Consider the following 22,923-nt stretch of genomic DNA (forward strand, 5'->3'; position numbering starts at 1 on the left):
ATATATTTACATGTATGTATGATAAATGTATATATATGTCATATTTTTATTTTATAATAAAATAAAATTAAACATAATAGAAAAATTTATCAAAATATGATAGATTATAAATAATAACATTTTAAATAATATAATGTAGGATTAAACTAAAAATAAATTTATCAAAATATGATAACTTATAAAATATATAGGGATCAAATTAAAAGAATCGAGAATGTAAAGCTTAAATTAATATGAATTTGGACAAAATTGAATGAATTTAAAAACTTGGGAACAACGCTACAATACGCATTAAAGACAAAAAACATGTGGACTAAGAGGCCTAAATATAACTGCCTATTTAAAGTCAAATTTTCTTTTTCAGATTTTTTTCTCATTTTATGATTTCTCTCTCTCTCTCTCTCTCTACAACTCGATTTTATCAAAATTCTCTGACTTCTCTCTAACCGATACTTCTTATGATCCCTAAAATCCTAAATCTCAGGGAATTTTCATCCCTTTCTTCATTACCATTTAATAGAGACAGTTCCCAAAATTGATTTGTCTCATGTTCCCCTTATTCATCTTCGAAACGTATTCTGTTCATTTTCTTTTCCACTTGTCCATTCAAACCTTGCCTTTTTAGGATTCTATGGATAATTTGTCTTACGAGTTGAACTTTCCAGGTAATATGCGATTTTTAATTTTTTTTATTTCAAATTAATAATTTTTTTTTATATTTTTTAGGAGATTTACCAACAGATAAAAACGAAAAGCATTCTGAAATAGGTAAATGATCAACTGTTCGATTTTTTTTTATTTTTTATATAAAATATATTTAATTTTCATATAATGGGATGTAAATGATCAACTGTCTGAAGCAGTTGATGTCAATAATTCCTCTAAGAAGAAGGCTACATGTTCATCCGAGTTTGGGAGAAGAACTTCTCCTATTTGGTAGCATTACACCTTCGTCAAATCGACAATGGTTCTGTGTATACTAAGTGTAAGTATTGCAAAATTAAAAGGTATAAAGCTGATTTTTATATTGGTACATCTAACCCTAGAAGGCATACTGAGAAATGTCAATCTTATAAGGAATATATTTCTGAAAATCCTCGTATGGTAAGTTCTTTTGATCAAAACAAACACTGTGAATTGTTTGCCTAGACTATTCTGTGTCATGGTTATGCTTTGAGTATGGTTGAGCATGAAAAACTCAAGGATTTGCATCATTACCTTAATTGTAGTGTGAAGGATATATCGAGGTATACTATTACTAAGTATTGTATGTTGGAGCATGAAATGTAACACCCCAACCCGTACCCGACTCAAATACGAGTCCGATGTGTCACTTTGACTTTTCAAACTTTGACTCTTAAAGAAAAAAACCCCATGAATTTAAAACTTTGTTTAAAACAAAACGTTTTACATAAATATACACAAAATACAACTCGATCAGAGTGCTCATAATTTAACTATTATTACATGCCAACACTCTATACACAACAAAATACATACTTTTCGATTACTTCTGATCTGATCTTCTAGTAATAATATGTCCTTGCTACTTCTATTCTTGTTCTTCTCGTTTCTTGGTACCTACGTGTAAATCACTTACACGCTAAGTCATAGACTTAGTGAGGCAATAAATAAACATGTAACAGTAGATTCATGATATGCATTTTTACCATTTGATCATGATATTTCAATATGCATGTATCTATTTCATATGACATATAACCAAGTCATGCACATTTAACTTACTTTTTTACATCACTTTCACTTTAATTTATATTTCAATTGCCCATGTATATTGTTGTTGAGAACAAAGGTATGTGAGTACATTGAGGTTGTGCACTAATGATGTCACCACAGCTCGTATAAATTCCCTCATGGGCACCGAAAATTTGTTCAGTATTCGTCCCGAAGGACTGCTATATATGTCCCGTAGGACCACTACATCCCGAAGGACTACAATATCCTCGATTCTTGGCATGTCAACTATACCTATAGCTCTCGTATCATATACTATGGGCATTTCGATGAATACATTTCTCATCACTTGTTCTTCTTTTCTGTCACATACACATGTATGTGTAACCATGTATTTTATATCATATCATAGCTTATCTCATTTCACATTGGTCATGTCTCATAGCATATATCACATATGCATATAAATGTATATCATATCATATATCTTATGTTTTATGCTCTTATGTCTATGCATATCATATAACTTATATAATAAACTATACCCATTCATGTATTCATGCATATATAATCACAAATCAAATAATATTTAGGAGTCACTTCTTACTATAGTAACTCCATCACTAGTTCATCGCAAGCCAATGTTCGTTCATAATATAAGTACAATTAAAATTGCACTCACCTTAGCCTTATTTGCTTTGATTCGATCCTAATCCTTTGATTATTCCGGAACTTGTTTAGACTCAATATCTATATAAATATAACATTTCAAAACAACTATCAAAAGCCTAAACCTTAAACTTGATGTTACAACTTAACCAAATTAAAGAACCAAATCCATTTTTTCATTTAGGGAGGAATCGATACCCCCTGAACATACTGGAATTTTTCGTTCAAGAGGGGGGAATCGATACCCATCATAGGGTATCGTCCCTCTACCCAGAAATTGTATTTAAGCTCGAAACATCAATTCTTCATTTAATTCATCTATTTTAAACCCCTACCATATCATTAAACCTAACCACCATTACTTAAACCAATTTATATCCATGAAAACCATCCATAACCTCAAAATCCTATCGCTCATATGTAAATCAAGAATCATACTCAAATTTCAATATGTTCTAAATACAATTCTAACACTTCATATTCCTTAATTAGCATGACAAGTCAAATTTAACTTCAAATTCAACTTATCAACTTTTTTTTCCATAATTTCATATAAACCCCGTTTTCTTTAATTTCTTATAACATCTTCATCTTTTGATTATAAGACAACTTAAGCTTTCCTAAGCTTAGTTCTAATGATCAAAACCTAACTTTTAATTTAACAAATAACCAAAAAAAAATCAGAAAACTCACCTCATGCTTAAAGCCTCACGTATGAAGAACAAAGAGGAGAAGATAATCTGGAGAATTATCTCCTCTTCCACGTATCTCTCTAAATAGAGAGATGACTTTAAGCTAAATTACCATACTATCCTTTTAATTCTTTCATATTCACCACTTAATCCAACTAAATATTCCTATTTAAATCAAATTCTAAAACTTTACAATAAAATCACTAACCCATAGTTTGGGATGTTACAAATCTCACCCCCTTAAGAAAATTCGACCTCGAATTTTCATTGTACAAAGATATGGGGATATTGAATCTTCATGTCCTCTTCACATTCCCACACGTCGCTTCTTCCACCTTGTGATTTCTCCATAGCAATTTGAGTAATGGAATAGTCTTGTTCCTTAATTGTTTAACTTCATGGGCTAAAATTTGGACCGGTTCTTCCTTATATGTCAAATCCGATTGCACTTCTATTTCTTCTGGTGATATAATATGGGAGGGATCAGATCGATACTTACAGATCATTGAAACATGGAAAACATTGTGAATTTTCTCCATATCAGGTGGCAAAGCTAATTGATATGCCACTGGTCCCACTCTCTTAACGATTTCATATGGTCTAATAAACCGAGGACTCAATTTTCCTTTACGTCTAAATCTCAATACTTTCTTTCTCGGAGACACTTTCAAGAACACTTTATCTCCGATTTGAAACTCAATTTCTTTCCTTTTTAAATCAGTATATGATTTCTGTCTATCAGATTAAGCTTTTAGATTATTCTGAATTACTTGAACTTTCTCTTCCATTTCCTGAATCAACTCAGGACCAATAACTTCTCGATCCTTAAGTTCATACCAATTCAATGGTGTACGACATCTTCTCCCATATAAAGCTTCATAGGGAGCCATTTTGATGCTTGACTGATAACTATTATTGTACGCAAATTCAGCAAGTGGCAAATATTTTTCCCACGATCCTTTAAATTCGATAACACAAGCTCTTAACATATCCTCTAGAATTTGAATAGTTCGTTCAGACTGACCATCTGTCTGAGGATGAAACGCTGTGCTAAAGTTCAGTTGTGTGCCCAATGCTCCATGTAAAAACTTCCAAAATCGTGACGTGAATCTAGGAACCCGATCAAAAACTATGGAAACAGGTACACCATGTAACCATATAATCTCTCTAATATACAACTCAGCATATTTATCCATAGAGAAATCAGCTCGTATCGGAATGAAATGAGCTGACTTAGTCAACCTGTCTACAATCACCCATATTGAATCTCTTTTGTTCGGAGTTAAAGGCAACCCCATCACAAAATCCATCATTAAATTATCCCATTTCCATTGAGGAATTAAAATTGATTGTAATAGTCCCGACGGAACCTGATGCTCAACCTTAACTTGCTGACAAGTCAAACACTTAGATACGAATACTGTAATGTCTTTCTTCATTCCCAGCCACTGATATCGACTCTTGAGGTCCATATACATTTTGTTTCCTCCTGGATGCATCGTTAATGGACTACAATGAGCTTCCATTAATAAATCATTCTTTAATTCATTAACATCTGGAATCACTAGCCTCGCTTGATAATATAGGTTCCCATCAGTTTTCATCTCATAATCTGTACACTCTCCATTCTTTATTTGCTACAACTTCTTTGAACACTTTTCATATTTAGTTTGCAATTCTTTAGTTCGATCTAACCATGATGGTTTGATAGTCAATTCTGCAAAAATTGCACCATCTCCGCCTAATGATAGTTTAGCATCCATAGCTCGTAAGGCTGCAAACGTCTTTCGGCTTAAGGCATCTGCTACCACATTTGCCTTTCCGGGATGAAAATCAATCACAACATCATAATCCTTGAGAAATTCCACCCATCTTCTCTGTCTTAAATTCAACTCTTTCTGAGTCATCAAGTACTTTAAACTCTTGTGATCCGTATACAAGTAGCACTTTTCACCATACAAATAGTGACGCCAGATCTTTAAAGTGAACACTACTGCAACCATCTCCAGATCGTGTGTCGGATAATTCTTCTCATGTGGTTTTAATTGTCTCGAAGCATATGCCACCACCTTACTTTTTTTGCATTAATACACATCCCAAGCCATTATGAGACGTATCACTATACACTACAAAGTCCTTGCCAGACTCAGGTTGGACTAACACTAGAGCTTCTGTCAAAATCTTCTTTAACTTTTCGAAACTCTCTTGGCATTCTTGAGTCCAAGTAAATTTTACTTCCTTTCTCAACAGCTTAGTTAGGGGTAATGCTATTATTGAAAAGTTTTTAACGAACCTTCGATAATAACCAGCTAACCCTAGAAAACTTCAAACTTCTGACACATTCTTTGGAACTTCCCACTCCAGAATAGCTTTAATCTTTTGAGGATCCACTCGAACTCCTTCTGCAGAAATTACATGTCCAATAAATGCCACTTCATTCAACCAAAATTCACATTTAGAGAATTTAGCATAAAGCTTATTGTCTCGTAAATTATGCAATACAATCCTCAAATGAGAACTATGCTCTTCCTCTGACTTTGAATATATTAAAATATCATCAATGAAAACCACCATGAACTGATCCAAATAGGGTTGAAAAATTATATTCATTAAATCCATGAAAGCAGCTGGTGCATTCATAACTTTAAACGGCTTTACGATAAACTCATAGTGACCAAAGCAGCTGGTGCATTCGTAACTCTAAACGGCTTTACGATAAACTCATAGTGACCGTATCTTGTTCTAAACACCGTCTTTGGAACATCTTTCTCTTGAATCTTTAATTGATGATAACCCGAACGTAGATCAATTTTTGAGAACACTGAAACTCTATTTAATTGATCAAATAAGTCATCGATTCGAGGAAGTGGATATTTATTCTTGATAGTCACTTTATTGAGCTGTCTGTAGTCGATACAGAGTCGCATTGATCCATCTTTCTTCTTAACAAACAAAACTGGATCTCCCCAAGGTGATACACTTGGTCTAATAAACCTTTGTCCAGTAATTCCTGTAATTGAATCTTTAATTCTTGTAACTCTTTTGGAGCCATTCTGTATGGTGCCATTGCAATGGGTGCTGTTCCAGACATTATCTCAATCTGAAATTCTACCTCTCTGTCTGGAGGTAAACCTGGTAATTCTGCAGGAAATACATCAGAGAACTCTCTCACGATAGGAATTTCTTCAATCTCTTTGTCTTTGGATCTTACATCCAACACACTAGCAATGAACCCTTGACATCCTTGTAACAATAATTTCTTTGCCGTCATCACTGAGATTACATTTGCCAATGGATTCCACCCTTCACTAAACACCACGATTTCTACCTCTTCCGGACTTCTCAACGTTACTCTTTTCAGTCTACAGTCGACATTAGCATAATAACGATATAACCAATCCATTCTCAGTATCACTTCAAATTCTTCAAAAGGTAATTCCATCAAATTAGCAGGGAATTCAATTCCCTGAATTCGTATGGGACACCCTCGACTCACCATATGTACCCGAGCACTGTGCCCTAATAGATTTGTCACTATCACCTCATTGTTAGTAGCTTCTAATTGAATGTTCAATTATCTCACTGACTTACTAGTAATGTATGAATATGTAGACTCCGTATCAATCAATACCATAACATGTTTATCAAACAGTAGAAATATACATGTTATAATCTCCAGATCATCCCAATCTTCAGTGGTCCTGAGATTATACACTCGAGCAGAGGAACGTATCTCTTGTTGAGCAGAGGACTCTGACTGACTTCTTCCTCTACCTCTACCTCTTCCCCTTTGGTCTGTAGAAATAGACCTCTCTGGCTATGCAAATTCATCGACTACCCTAGGACAATCCCGAACAAAATGTCTGGTGTCCCCACATCTAAAGTGAGCTCCAGAAATCATTATGCATATCCCGGGATGATTCTTTCCACAATGTGGGCATTGTCTATCTTGACTTTGATTAAATCTTCCAGCTCTAGATCTCACTGATTGAGTTTGTCGACTTCTCATCGGATTTGATCCTCTAGCGGAGGATACCACTGATTCTAATCTAACTTGGGATCGAGAACCAGCATCTCTGCCCCTTTTTGATGGTGCAAAACTCAAAGAAGCACCCGTTCTTTTGACTATTTGAGTCCTTGAATTTTCAAATCTCTCGTTCCGAGCTCTTTTCAGAGCTTTAACACGGTTGACTACTTCTTGAAACGAAGATAAATTCAAGACAATCAACATTTCCTTCAACCAAGGACGTAACCCCTCTACGAACCACTCACAAGCATCATTCTCAGTAGGAACAAGCTCGGCAACAAAGCGGCTCAACTTATTGAATTCACACTCGTACTCATATACAGTGTGATTCCATTACTTCAGATTCATGAACTCTTGCTTCATTTTTCGAATAAATTGATCTCTGATGTACTTATGTTTGAATTATTCTAAAAACAAGGACCAAGTTACTTAATCATCAAACATTCTCAATGTAACGTTGGCCCACCAAATTCTCGCTTGCCCTCGAAGCAAGGAGACGACTCCATCTAGCTTGTCAGCATCGGAACAATGAAGTCCCTCAAATATGATTTTCACATCATTAAGCCAAAGGTCTGCAGCAATAGGACCTTTATCGGCTTCCCCTTTAAACTCTAGAGCTCCTAAACCCTTCAACTCTTTTGCAACATTCATTTTTGGAGTTGAAGTAACAGGAGGTTGAAAATGCATCAATAATGCGTCTAAAGTTCTAAAAAATACATATTGATCATTCACAGGCACTCCAGAGGGTGTCTGTTCTTCACTCTGCCTGGCCAGGGCAGGTGAATTACTGCTTTCAGCGAGTATATCATCTCCTGCTTCATTTCTAGAACTACCTTGTCCGGACATCTATAAAAATACAATCATATAGTTCTATTAGCATAACAATATACTTACTATTCCATCATATCAGAAGTTTTCACTATTTTGTTGGCATGTATACCTTATAAAACACTCTAGACTCCAATTTATGTCAAGAATTGACTAAACCTTAGCTATGATGCCATTAACTGTAACACCCCAACCCGTACCCGACTCGAATACGAGTCCGAGGTGTCACTTTGACTTTTCAAACTTTGACTCTTAAAGAAAAAAACCCCGGGAATTTAAACTTGTTAAAACAAAATACGTTAATTTACATAAAAGAGACCACAAAATACAAACTCGATCAGAGTGCTCATAATTCAACTACTTATTACATGCCAACACTCTATACACAACAAAATACCTACTTTGTCGATTACTTCTGATCTGATCTTCTAGTAATAATACTGTCCTTGCTATTTCTATTCATGCTCTTCTCGTTTCTTGGTACCTACGTGTAAATCACTTACACGCTACGTCATAGACTTAGTGAGGCAATAAATAAACATGTAACAGTGGATTCATGAATATGCATTCTTACCATTTGATCATGATATTTCAATATGCATGTATATATTTCATATGACATATATAACTAAGTCATGTACACATGAAACTTACCTTTTTGCATCACTTTCACTTTAATTTATATTTCAATTGCCCATGTATATTGTTGTTGAGAACAAAGGTATGTGAGTACATTGAGGTTGTGCACTAATTCTGTCACCACAGCTCGTATAAATTCCCTCATGGGCACCGAACATTTGTTTAGTATTCATCCCGGAGGACTGCTATATATATCCCGTAGGACCACTACATCCCGAATGACTACGTCCCGATTGACTACGTCCCGAATAACTACAATACCCTCGACTCTTGGCATGCCAACTATACCTATAGCTCTCCTATCATATACTATGGGCATTTACGATAAATACATTTCTCATCACTTGTTCTTTATTTTCTGTCACATACCACATGTATATGTAACCATGTATTTCATATTATATCACATAGCTTATCTCATTTCACATTGGTCATGTCTCATAGCATATATCACATATGCATATAATAATGTATATCATATCATATATCTTATGTTTTATGCTTTTATGTCTATGCATATCATATAACATATATAATAACCTATACCCATTTCATGTATTCATGCACATATAAAAATCACAAATCAAATAACATTTTAGGAGTCACTTCTTACCATAGTAACTCCATCACTAGCTCATCGCAAGCCAATGTTCGTTCAATAATATAAGTACAATTAAAATTGCACTCACCTTAGCCTTATTTGCTTTGATTCAATCCTAATCCTTGATTATTCCGGAACTTGTTTAGACTCAATATCTACATAAATAAACATTTCAAAACAACTATCAGAAGCCTAAACCTTAAACTTGATGTTAACAACTTAAACCAAATTAAAGAACCAAATTCTATTTTTCATTTAGGGGGAATCGATACCCCCTGAACATACTAGAATTTTTCGTTCAAGAGGGGGGAATCGATACCCATTCATAGGGTATCAGTTTCCTCTACCTAGAAATTGTATTTTAAGCCCGAAAATCATCAATTCTTCATTAATTCTTCTATTTTAAACCCCTACCATGTCATTAAACCTAACCACCATTACTTAAACTAATTTATATCCATGAAAAATCCATAACCTCAAAATCCTATCCCTCATATGTAAATCAAGAATCATACTCAAATTTCAATATGTTCTAAATACAATTCTAACACTTCATATTCCTTAATTAGCATGATGACAAGTCAAATTTAACTTCAAATTCAACTTATCAACTCTTTTCCATAATTTCATATAAAAACCCATTTTCTTTAATTTCTTATAACTTCTTCATCTTTTGATTATAAGACAACTTAAGCTTTCCTTAAGCTTTGTTATCTTCTAATGATCAAAACCTAGCTTTTAATTTAACAAATAACCAAAAAAAATCAGAAAACTCACCTCATGCTTCAAGCCTCACGTATGAAGAACAAAGAGGAGAAGATAACTCTGGAGAATTATCTCCTCTTCCACGTGTATCTCTCTAAATAGAGAGATGACAATATCTTTTAAGCTAATTACCATACTATCCTTTTAATTCTTTCATATTCACCACTTAATCCAACTGAAATATTCATATTTAAATCAACAAATTCTAAAACTTTACAATAAAGTCACTAAACCGTAGTTTGGGATGTTACATGAAAAGCATAAAAAATTGTCCCTTGATTGAATGCATTTTGTTTATATGTGATGGATGGTCTGCTTGTACTTCACGTTCTTATTTTGCTCTTACTGCACATTATATTGATAATAATTGAAAACTTCAGTCTAAAATACTAAATTTTCATCGTTTTCCTCCTCCCCTTGATGGTGAGTCAATCTTTAAGTTTGTGAAAAAGATTATATGTAAGTGGAGTCTTGAAAAAAGCTTTTACCATAACACTTGACAATGTGTCTGCAAATGATAGGATGGTTAAGAGACTTAAATATTATTTGAATGACATTTCTCCTCTTCCCTGCAATGGTAAGTACTTCCATGTAAAGTGTGCTATCCACATTTTGAACTTGATAGTTCAAAAAGGTTTGAAGGTATTTGATTATTCTTTTATTAAATTGTGTGAAATTGTTAAGCTTATTAATTCTTCTGAATCTCGACTTTATGCCTTTGAATTAGCTGTTAAAGACTGTGATTCTTCTTTCTGTGGTAAGTTATTATTGGATGTTCCTACTCGATAAAATTCCACTTACACAATGATTCATAGGGCATTTGAGGCTATGTTAGCCATAAACTTGTTTGTTAATAGAGAAATTGAGTTGGATATCATTACTGATTATGAGTGGGAAATTGTTCAAACAATCTGTGATTTTCTTTAGCCGTTTTATGAAATTACTACTCTATTTTCTGGATCTAAGTATCTCACTTCTAACTTGTACTTGGCTAATGTTGTTGAAAATTGAAAAGTTATTGTGTGATGCTCATAATGATTCTTGTGAAGATATTTATGCAATGACAGAACCCATGCTTGAACTATATGAGAAATATTGGTATGATCACTAAATGATTTTGTCTTTTTCTGTTCACTTGATCCTCGATATAAATTACAACTTCTGAAGGAGTTATACATTTTTTTACGTAGAGGACGAGGTTCAACAGAGGGTAAGTCTCATTTATAATAAGTTTCTTGAGTTATATGTATTTATTCAAAAAAATGCACATTATGGTTCTTCTTCTGTCCAAAGTAACACATCTTTAGACATAAGTGGGCCAAGTTCCAATCGGCCTCAATCACTTAAAAAATCAGATCTATTTCAGGTAAGTTTTTAGAATTTTATATTCAATTTTATTTATTTTATTATGTTTCTAGTCACTAATTATTCTATTTCTTATTTTTTTTTTCTAGAATTTTGATACCAATTTAGATGCTTCAAGGAGTGGACGGTCATATGTTGACTCTTACATTAGTTTGCCCCTTGTCCCTCGTACTGGAGAATCTGATTTTGATATTTTGGAGTATTGGAAAAATCAAAGTATTTCATATTTGGTACTTTCTCGCATGATGAGAGATATATTGGCTATTCAAATTACTTCAGTTGCATCTGAATCATCCTTTAGAATGAGGGGTCAAATTTTGAACAAGTTGAGAGATAAAGTCTTACCTCAAAAAGTTGAGATTTTTGTAACAACCCTTAATTGGTTGTATGGTTTTGAGCTTGATGAAAATGATGAAGATTATCTTATTGTGGTTAATGAGTTTGCTCTATAAAAGGTAAACAAATTATTTATTTTATTTCTAATTTTAACTTCATTAATATTTCGAACTGCTTATTAATGATTTTAATTTTAATTTTATAGGGTGTTTATTAGTAAGTCAAAACATTAGAATTAGTTTGTGAATGATTCTGTCTTGTTTCTTCCCTTTAGAGATAACTTCTGTTTATTTATTTTTATTAACACTATAAGAAAATATACCTTTAATGACACACGAACGATTACACACGCTAATTTATGACTTGCAAAAAATGTGTGTCATTAAAAAATGTCATGTTTCTTAAAATCTGAATGATTTATGACTTACAATAATGTGTGTCATATTTAATAGTCATAATCCAAAAAAATTACAAAAAAAACGGAGTACACTTTTTAATTGTGTGTTATCTGTAAAAGTCGTTTTTTAATTTCCCCCATTATTTTCATCTTTTCCCGCTTCTTATTCCTCCACCAATTTCAATTACTTCCATTACGCATCTGCTTTCTCAATTTTCACTCCAAAAGCCGTTGTAGACCAAACACTTTCTCCTTCTTATCAATATTTCTACTCCTCATCGGCGGCGCCCTCTCCTTCTCTCTCATCGGACTCCATTTTAAAGCTAGGGTTTCTCGCTAACAAATCTGATGCCTTTCAGCCTTTAACTTTCAAAGCTAGTGATGCGATCCAGCTGGCTCGTCACTACGGTCAGTGTTACTGGGAGCTCTCCAAGACTCATCTCAGGTCAAACCTTAATTAAGATTTTTAGGAAATTTTTGAAGGTTTGATTAAAAAAGTTTACTTTTTTTGGGTTGTTCAATTTATTAGTATGTTGGTGGTGGCGACTTCGGGGACTGGATATGTACTAGGGAGTGGAGACGCCGTTGATTTGGCGGGTCTTTTGTAACATCCTCAATACCGTGTTAGTGATCAAATTGTAAAGTTTCAGAATTTGATGACTAGAGTAGAACCATGGATTAGTTCAATGATTTATTTGGAAATAAATCATAAAAGTTGTTGGTAATTATTAAATGAAGTAAAGGGTAAAATGGTCAATTGACAAGGAAAGATATTTTCTCCCCTTTATTAGGAGATTAACACATGGGGGAGAGGAAGATGAAAACTCTCTTCTTCTTCACTTGTTTTCTTCTTCTCCAACGTGCCCAAGCTAGGCAAAGGTCAGTTTCTTTATTTGTTGATTATTAGCTGAAATTTAAGGTTAAGTTTTGATTATTAGGTGATAATTAAGCATAAGAAGAGCTTAAATTATCTTGAAACAATAAGATGAAGAGAATAGAAGGGATTAAAGAAAAGAGAGGAATAAGTGAAATCTTGAAAGATGGTTCTTTAATGAGGTTTTAGAGTGAATTTGACTTGTCATCAATCTAATTAACATGTATGGAGTATTAGAATTGGATTTGTAACATGTTAAAATTTGGGTATGATTCTTGAATTTCTTAAGGAGAATAGAATATGGAGGTTAAAGAAGTGATTATTGAGTAGAAATGAGGGAAAATATGTATATGTAAGTAAGGAATATGAAAGGGGATGAAATATGAAGCATTTGAGTTGAATTAAATGGATTTTCGGGCTTAAAATGCAAATTCTGGGCAAAGTGTATCGATGCACATTGAATGTGCATCGATGCACTCTTTAAAGAAGAAACATCGAATGCAAATGGGTGCATCGATGCATAAGGAGTGCATCGATGCATCCCTTTAAAATGAAACCATCGAAGGTAATTTGTGTATCAATGCATGGGTAGCGCATCGATGCACATGTTAAAGAATACATCGATACACTGTAGCATGCATCGATGCACTTCAAGGGGAAATTGAAATAGACATTTCTTCTGGTCTAAGAAATGATAGATTAGATTATAACAATGGGATACTGATATGTATCAATGTATAATTATGTAGATATCGAACACGAACAAGTTCCGGGTTGTGTATCAAGTTAAGATTCGATCAAAAAAGAGGAAATCATAAAGTGGATTGAAACTTAGTGAGGTCAAGGTGAGTGCACATTATTTAGTATATGATGTTAAATGGAAAATAAGACTTATGATAAGTCTATTTTCAATAGTAAAATGCATGAATTCATAGAGGTATGTGTTTGTTATGATTTATATGTGTGTATGAGTATATGTGTTATATGTTACATGATATGACATGCGAGTTACATGAACAAATGAGAAATAGTATAAGTCATATGAAACGATCTACGTGAATACATGCACTTGTGATACATGTGATATGATATGAGATATATGGTTACACATACATGTGGTATGTGACAGAAAAGAAATAACAAGTGATATGAAATGTTATAATGATAATGCCCATGTTATGTGATATGAGAGCTAGGGGTATAGTTGGCATGCCAAGAGTCGAGGGTTTACCTATGTCTTTCGAGACATATGGACAGTTTACCTAGGTTCTTCGAGACCTATGGATAATTGTCGAGGTTCTTTATGGCCTCTGGATAGTTGTCGGGGTCTTTGTGACCTCTGGATAGGTCCTTCGGGACATTTATACGAGTTGTGGTGACAGCATAGTGGTGCACAACCTCTATAGACTCACGTATCTATAGTTCTCACATGTGTACCAGGGGTTAATAAAGAGATAATATTAATAAACTGGATATGATGATATATATTTGTTTCCTTATGAAATGTTATGTGTGATATATGATGGTACAAATGTAATTATAAGATTATATGATAAAAGGAATCAATGATAGTGATAAGAATGAAGATGATGATATAGTTTCTTGTGTGTATATGATTTACGATAGGATATATGTTTTACATGACATGATATATATATATGTTATATGGTATACGTGAGTACATGTTAAGGTATATGTGAATGAGTATAATTGATTGACATGATGATAGAATAACAAGTCTATCATATATATAATATGGACATAAAAGATCATAGGAACAGGAGATAAGAGATATGAATGATAATGACATGTATGTATGTATGTATGTATGTATGTATGTATGTATGTATGTATGTATGTATGTATGTATGTATGTATGTATGTATGTATGTATGTATGTATGTATGTATGTATGTATGTATGTATGTATGTATGTATGTATGTATGTATGTATGTATGTATGTATGTATGTATGTATGTATGTATGTATGTATGTATGTATGTATATATGTATGTATGTATGTATGTATGTATGTATGTATGTATGTATATATATATGTATATATGTATATATGTATGTATGTATGTATGTATGTATGTATGTATGTATGTATGTATATATGTATGTATATATGTATGTATGTATGTATGTATTTGTTACATATAACAGTATATGAGTTGTAAGAAATGATTACTAGTAAATGTTTACATTGTATGTTTATTGCCTCACTAAGTCATAGACTCACACGTAGGTTACAGGAGTGAGAAGAGTAAAGAGCAATGTGGAGCAAGACATGTCAGTTCTCCTTACCGAAGGTCAGATCAGAAGAAAGATGAATAATATGTATGTTAACAACTAAAGTTTTAGTTGGCATGTATTCAAAATAATGTATTGTATAAGCTCTGAATAGTTTTTTAAACGTTTTGAATAAGTTATATGTTATAAAAGTTTTAAATTATTCACTAATTTTGTACAAGCAAAAGTTTTGAAAAGTCAATGTAATACCTCGGACTTGGATCCGGGTAGGATACGGGTTGGGGTGTTACATTTAATGGTATCAGAGCTAAGGTTTAGCCGATTCTAGGCTTAAACCGAAGTCAAATGAGTTTTAAAAATGTGTACATACCAACATAGAGTGAAAATTTCTGATCTGATAGGGTAAAGAGTGTGCTGTCTTGTTAATAGAGTTAAATTGTTATGTTATATAAGATAAGTGAATACTTGAGAATGATTTAGGAGATATATATGTTATATGATATGAATTGGATGATCATGTACACACGTGATATGTGATAGAAGAAATAATATGAGCACATGAATATATGAGAGCTTCCAAAGTGAAGCACAAGGCGATAGACCTGAAGGTAATAACATTCACCTGCCCTGGCCAGGCAGGGAGAAGAGCGAAAACCTCAGGGAATGCCTGTATAAGATTAGAGAATGTTTCATGATGTTGAATGAATGTATAGAAATAGTTAAAAGAGTTAAGAGCACCTGAGTTCAAGGGTGAATTCGAGAAAGGTTCTGTTGTTATAGACCTTTGAGTAAATGATATGAAGATAATGTTAGATGGTTGTTATTTCTCCAAAGTGGAGAAGTTAAATTGAGAAGTTTCGTAATTATGAGAGAAAACTAGAGTATGGTGGACAAATGTCACCATAAGAACGTTAAAAGATCAAATGATGTGGTTAGAATTGTAGAAGAGTTTAACAATAAGTGCATCAGTGATACGTTTATAAAATGAATGAAATCAGAGTTATGGATTTGAAACAAAGAAATAGTATGGTGTATAAGCAAGAGTGTGGATATGATAAAGGTTTGTACTCTAGAAGAAAGAGTTAGCGTTGACTAACGAGATTACATGCTGAAAAATATGTTGATCATATGAATGAGATATAGTGAAGGAAATAACGATACTTATGGTTGAGGGAAAATAAGGATTGAAAGAGAAGTATAAAGTAATATGAAAAGCTCATGTGTATTAAAGTACATACAATGATTAAGAAATGATGAAAGGTAGGATGTATATGATTGGTTGACTAGGGTTTGTGCCCTAGATTGAACAAATGTTATTGACTAGATATTAGAGTAAAAGTGATAGAGTTATAAGATTGGAGGAAAAGATAAAGTTGAGTTAATCAATTATGATGTGAAACTGAATATAGTTGTGTATTCTGATCAGATCACTGTGATGTAGAAAAGGAGATAAGTATTTGCATGAAACCTTAGGGAAGAAAAAAAATACAAGTATAAGAAATGATAAAGAATGAAACTCTGTATAAGAAATGGATGATCAAAGTTATGAAGATGCAATGGAGATTGGTACATAGAGATGAGTATAGGTGATAAGACAAGAGTATATGAATATGAAAGGAAATATATGATTTATGTATAAGGAGAGATTTTAATTTGGATCAAATAAAGGAATAATGTAATAAAGGAAGGAAAGATTAAGTAAAGGAACTAGCATGAGAACATTAAAAGATATGTTCTTACTGATATGTTCAGTGAAAATTCGAGGACGAATTTTCTTTAAAGAAGGGGAGATTTGTAACATCCTCAATACCGGGTTAGTGATCAAATTGTAAAGTTTCAGAATTTGGTGACTATAGTAGAACTATGGATTAGTTCAATGATTTATTTGGAAATAAATCATAAAAGTTGTTGGTAATTATTAAATGAAGTAAAGGGTAAAATGGTTAATTGATAAGGAAATATATTTTCTCCCCTTTATTAGGAGATTAACACGTGAGGGAGAGGAAGATGAAAATTCTCTTCTTCTTCACTTGTTTTCTTCTTCTCTAACGTGCCCAAGCTAGGCAAAGGTGAGTTTCTTTATTTGTTGATTATTAGCTAAAATTTAAGGTTGAGTTTTGATTATTAGGTGATAATTAAGCATAAGAAGAGCTTAAATTATCTTGAAACAATAAGATGAAGAGAATAGAGGGGATTAAATAAAAGAGAGGTATAAGTGAAATCTTGAAAGATGGTTCTTTAATGAGGTTTTAGAGTGAATTTGACTTGTCATCAATCTAATTAACATGAATGAAGTATTATAATTGGATTTGTAACATGTTAAAATTTGGGTATGATTCTTGAATTTCTTAAGGAGAATAGAATATGGAGGTTAAAGAAGTGATTATTGAGTAGAAATGAGGGAAAATATGTATATGTAAGTAAGGAATATGAAAGGAAATGAAATATGAAGAATTTGAGTTGAATTAAATGGATTTTCAGGCTTAAAATACAAATTATGGGCAAGGTGTATCGATGCACATTGAATGTGCATCGATGCACTCTTTAAAGAAGAAACATCGAATGAAAATGGTGCATCGATGCATAAGGAGTGCATCGATGCATCCCTTTAAAATGAAAACATCGAAGGTAATTTGTGTATCGATGCATGTGTAGTGCATCGATGTACATGTTAAAGAATGCATCGATACACTGTAGCATGCATCGATTCACTTCAAAGGGAAATTGAAATAGACATTTCTTCTGGTCTAAGAAATGATAGATTAGATTATAATAATGACATACTGATATATATCAATGTATAATTATGTAGATATCGAACACGAACAAGTTTCGGGTTGTGTATCAAGTTAAGATTCGATCGAAAAAGAGGAAATCATAAAGTGGATTGAAACTTAGTGAGGCCAAGGTGAGTGCACATTATTTAGTATATGATGTTAAATGGAAAATAAGACTTATGATAAGTCTATTTCCAATAGTAAAATGCATGAATTTATAGAGGTATGTGTTTGTTATGATTTATATGTGTGTATGAGTATATGTGTTATATGTTACATGATATGACATGCGAGTTACATGAACAAATAAGAAATGGTATAAGTCATATGAAATGATCTACGTGAATACATGCACTTGTGATACATGTGATATGATATGAGATATATAGTTACATATACATGTGGTATGTGACAGAAAAGAAATAACAAGTGATATGAAATGTTATAAATGATAATGCCCATGTTATGTGATATGAGAGCTAGGGGTATAGTTGGCATGCCAAGAGTCGATGGTTTACCTATGTCTTTCGAGACATATGGACAGTTTACCTAGGTTCTTCGGGACCTATGGACAGTTGCCGAGGTTCTTTATGACCTCTGGATAGTTGTCGGGGTCTTTGTGACCTCTGGATAGGTCATTCGGGACATTTATACGAGCTGTGGTGATAGCATAGTGGTGCACAACCTCAATAGACTCACGTATTTACAGTTCTCACATGTGTACCATGGGCTAATAAAGAGATAATATTAATAAACTGGATATGATGATATGTTTGTTTCCTTATGAAATGTTATGTGTGATATATGATGGTACAAATGTAATTATAAGATTATATGATAAAATGAATCAATGATAGTGATAAGAATGAAGATGATGATATAGTTGCTTGTGTGTATTTGATTTACGATAGGATATATGTTTTACATGACATGATCTATATATATGTTATATGGTATACGTGAGTACATGTTAAGGTATATGTGAATGAGTATAATTGATTGACATGATGATAGAATAACAAGTCTATCAGATATATAATATGGACATAAAAGATCATAGGAACAGGAGACAAGAGATATGAATGATAATGACATATATGTATATATGTGTGTGTGTGTGTGTGTGTGTGTGTGTGTGTGTGTGTGTGTGTGTGTGTGTGTGTGTGTGTGTGTGTGTGTGTGTGTGTGTGTGTGTGTGTGTGTGTGTGTGTGTGTGTGTGTGTGTATTTGTTACATATAACAATATATGAGTTGTAAGAAGTGATTACTAGTAAATGTTTACATTATATGTTTATTGCCTCACTAAGTCATAGACTTAGCGTGTGATTGTTTCACACGTAGGTTACAAGAGTGAGAAGAGTAAAGAGAAATGTGGAGCAAGACAGGTCAGTTCTCCTTACCGAAGGTCAGATCAGAAGAAAGATGAATAATATGTATGTTAACAACTAAAGTTTTAGTTGGCATGTATTCAAAATAATGTATTGTATAAGCTCTGAATAGTTTTGTAAACGTTTTGAATAAGTTATATGTTATAAAAGTTTTAAATTATTCACTAATTTTGTACAAGCAAAAGTTTTGAAAAGTCAATGTAATACCTCGAACTCGGATCCGGGTTAGATACGGGTTGGGGTGTTACATCTTTGTTGTACTTGTGCTGGAACCATGATGGTTGCTGCTTTGGCTAATTCATTGAATCAGGTTGTCTTTTAAATATTTAATTATTTTCATTGAATGCTTTGTCATGCACAATTTTAGAATGCTAACTAATAGGTTATTTTTCATGCACAATCTTTTAAATATTTTCTTGAGGAGTTTAGGGTTCTTAGATATTTGATAAAATTATTCTTTCTTAGATATTTGGAAGTATGTTTTGTAAAGAAATGTGAAAAAATTGGAGAAAAGCATTATTATTCTTGAGGTTTGCCTTTCATGTAATTCTTTCATAATAAAAGATGCACCTTTTAGGTGAAAAAGCTTGCACTTTTGTAAAAGCCCTTATGTTTTGACATTCTTTTTTCTTTCCTTTTTATTAACCTTGGTAGAAACTAGGACCGGGACGGATGTACAGACATAGCTTTTAGGTGCAAAAGCTCATTGGTTATGATTTAAATTCGTCGACATAGCTTTATTGATAGAAGTGATAGATAAGTACCCTGGCAAAAGGGGATAGGGAAAGAAACAATTATAAATTAGTTGATATTCTAGGAATCGAATTCGTGACTTGCAAATTGTAATTTCTTCTTACCTTCTTTCTTGAACACTATGTTTTTCTTACATTTGAGTTGGCCAATGTTGCAAGGATGTGACAGCATGGTGGTTGTATTTTAAGTTACTTTCATGAATTAACTAGATAGACTGACATTTCAGTTAACCAATGGTATTCATGCCTCTAGGTTTTTGAGATAAATAATGATGCAAAAATGAAGCGAACAAAGCTAAGACCTCTACCTTCAGGACACATTAGGCAAATTAAAAATTAGTTTCGGCCGCTATTGCTTTGAAAGGACTCGGTGTTATTCTATTTGTATTTGGCTATGGCTTTGGAGTCTTCCTCATGGTGAGATTTTTGTTTCTTAAGAGTGATTATTTTGGTTCCGTTTGAACTATGAAGTTATATGTTAATTCCACCGAGCAGTTACGTTTGATTCTTCTTTCGTGTCTCATCTAATTGTTCTTTCTTTTGTCATAGTTTGTGTATTTGCTGGTTAGCACTCCTCTTCTCTATGACTTCTACAACTATCGACCCGAAGTGCCCCAGTACGCTGCTCAGCTCGGTGATTTTCTGCAGGTATTTGCATGTCTATATCTGAAGTATTTCCCTATGCATTACGAAATACAACGTGCAAACTTCATTGATTCTTTCATTAATGGCAGTCTGTTGCGCAATGCGGTGCATTATTGTTCTTCTGGGGGATGAAGAGCTTGATCACAAAGAGGCAACTAAGGAAGAAAGTCATGAAGCCGAAAATTGCTTAGATATATCAAAGTGATAGCAGATGAAGATTGTTTATTTGCAATGCCAGGTATTATTTTGCAGGATTATCCGTTACCGAACCGAACTTAATTTTACTCCAACCCTTTACATTTCAATTCCCTCTCGTTCAACGAACAACAGATTTAAAAACTTCTTACTGTGGAACGTCTCCGAAATAATTCTTCGTGGAAACCGTATGTACTTAACATATTTGATTGTTTTCTTTTATTTATTATTTATGTGGATTTAAAGACTGGTTCAGGTATCTTGATATGCTTCCCACCACTTTTGGGAACCCGTTATGGTTTACCGATAATGAGATGCTGGAATTGAGATGAACAATCTTGTATAGAGCAACTGAATTACGGGTAAATATAAGCATATAGTTTAACGTTTCTCTTGAAGATGAAATGCATGTAATTTGACTACCCATGATGATGAAAGTTAGTGTAATTGTTTTATAGAAAAAGGATTTGATTTCTGTGTACAAAGATAAAGTGAAGGGTTTGGTGAAGAAACTTCTTGCTCTTGATGGAGTTTCAGAAAGGTCGGTATTAATTACATCGAATAAAATAGGAATCAAGTGTGTTTATTTTCCTTTTTCCCAATTATGAATTGTTGTTAATGCTTCTTTTGCAGTGAGGTCTGCTTTGAAGATTTCCTTTGGTAGGGATCTCCTCAAAATGGAATCTTTCTTATTCTCTCTCAAAATGGGGTGGGTGAGGGACAATGAATGAGATTGACTATTATACGATGACATTCCTTGCACTTTAAACTTTGGTGGTTAATACTGCGTGATTTCTATAATGCTAGGGCGAATTCTATATTTTGGTCTCGTGCTCTGAACCTTCCTCTTCCACATTCTTATGTATTTCCCCAAATTCAAGAAGATATCGAGACAACTTGTCCAGTTGAAAGAAGTTCTGAGGTGACCATCAGTCATAGTGGACTAAGTGGAGAGCCTGTTAATGAAATTGATGGAAAAATGAGGTTACACTTTAGTTCTTACCACTTTTGTGCCTGGATCTTTCCTCTTATTTGCTTTCACAGGTGAAAGTTTACTGTATTAACATGGAGTTGAGGTTAAAGATTTTTATTTATTTTGGGTTTATATCAGGATTTGAGGGTCATGAGAATGACAACAAAGTCAATAGAGCAACTTCCACATCGAAACAAGAAGAAACTGTCTGGGTGGAGGGTTTTCTCCCTGGCATTGACTTTTGCAACCATGGTATGTTAATTTTTATTAGTCAGTGGCTCTCTAGTCAATTGGTTAGAGTCTATTCTCATTGAATTTTTTGGTTGTTAATTTTATTTTTAGACTTGATGGCAGTGGCAACATGGGAAGTTCATGTCCCAAAGGTAAGCATTAATGCATTATTATTTGTAATCAATAAGCTTAATTCTCAATATTATTGGAAACGTTCTTTAATAAAATGTAAGTTCCACTGTCAATATACCTTTTGTTCCTAATATTTTATGTGTTGTTAATTAGTTCCCTTTGTTTGGGGCTCTGCTGCTATGCTTTTAACTGATCTATGAATTTCTTATTTTTGTCTTTATGATATCCTTTGTGTATTCTATTTTTCATGCATATAGCATCGCAAGCCTATTTCAAAGTTAAATTACTATTAATAGTCTATTCCCGAGGACATTTAACTTATATGTGACTTCTGTGGTTACCAGCTGATCGGTATGTAATTTAGAAATCTAATTTGTTAAATCAGTGCGATTGAGTAATTCCTGTTTCCATACTTTATGCATTATTGTTCGTCTTTTCTACCTTAGAGGGATTGTAATTGGATTTCTATGTGCCAAGGTGGGTATTTGAGTTGTATTATATTTCTCGTTTAGAAGTTGTGAATTAAGCATGCTGATAAACATAATTGAATTATTTTGATTCTTAGTTTTGATATAATTGGATTGCTTAGCGTTGTACTATTCTTGTTCCTTATCACTTCATTTTCAATTTTCTTTTGCAGATATACAATGAGCAAATAACAGATTTATTGGATCCAAATCAAAGA

At 33.2% G+C, this 22,923-nt stretch overlaps 2 long non-coding RNA genes across 2 annotated transcripts; both read left to right on the forward strand.

Annotated features, from left to right (window-relative positions):
* Nucleotides 1-20,422: 20,422 nt before the first annotated feature.
* LOC120206240 lies at nt 20,423-20,885 on the forward strand. Its single transcript, XR_005524090.1, has 3 exons — nt 20,423-20,479; nt 20,612-20,710; nt 20,797-20,885. It is a non-coding gene; the product is annotated as an uncharacterized LOC120206240 (long non-coding RNA).
* Nucleotides 20,886-21,232: 347 nt separating this feature from the next.
* On the forward strand, nt 21,233-21,821 carry LOC120206242. Its single transcript, XR_005524091.1, has 4 exons — nt 21,233-21,264; nt 21,361-21,443; nt 21,536-21,562; nt 21,710-21,821. It is a non-coding gene; the product is annotated as an uncharacterized LOC120206242 (long non-coding RNA).
* Nucleotides 21,822-22,923: the final 1,102 nt, after the last annotated feature.

Source organism: Hibiscus syriacus, unplaced genomic scaffold (assembly GCF_006381635.1).
Source record: "Hibiscus syriacus cultivar Baekdansim isolate YM2019G1 unplaced genomic scaffold, ASM638163v2 tig00013565_pilon, whole genome shotgun sequence".
NCBI classification, from domain to species: domain Eukaryota; kingdom Viridiplantae; phylum Streptophyta; class Magnoliopsida; order Malvales; family Malvaceae; genus Hibiscus; species Hibiscus syriacus.